The sequence below is a fragment of the Sphaeroforma arctica genome (assembly GCF_001186125.1).
Source record: "Sphaeroforma arctica JP610 unplaced genomic scaffold supercont1.113, whole genome shotgun sequence".
NCBI classification, from domain to species: Eukaryota; class Ichthyosporea; order Ichthyophonida; genus Sphaeroforma; species Sphaeroforma arctica.
Window position 1 is genome coordinate 26,108 of NW_014040445.1, and position 460 is coordinate 26,567.

The following is a 460-nucleotide window of genomic DNA, read 5'->3' on the forward strand; positions in this document are numbered from 1 at the left end:
TGTTTGTCATTTAGCTACAGAGGAAATGTTAATTCTGCATCGACATATATTGTACTACAATCCAAAGTGATACGAAGTTACTCGATTACATTGCCTGTGGCATTTGGTTATGGCAGTCGTGTGATTTTACCCGTGCATAGTTGATATATCTATTTGATAGGGTCTACTATCTACATCTCGATGCCTGCATGATGCACGTGTGTGTGCATGTGCATGGCTGTGTGTGAACGTAGATATCTATATATTTAAATCTATATCTATACGATGTATATATATTTATGCATATGTATATATATGTATATAAGTATGTATATCTGTATATGTATATATATATATATATATATATATATGTGTGTGTATGTACATCTATATATATAACTATATATATATATGTGTGTGTATGTACATCTATATATATAACTATATATATATATGTGTGTGTGTATGCGTGTGTGCATGG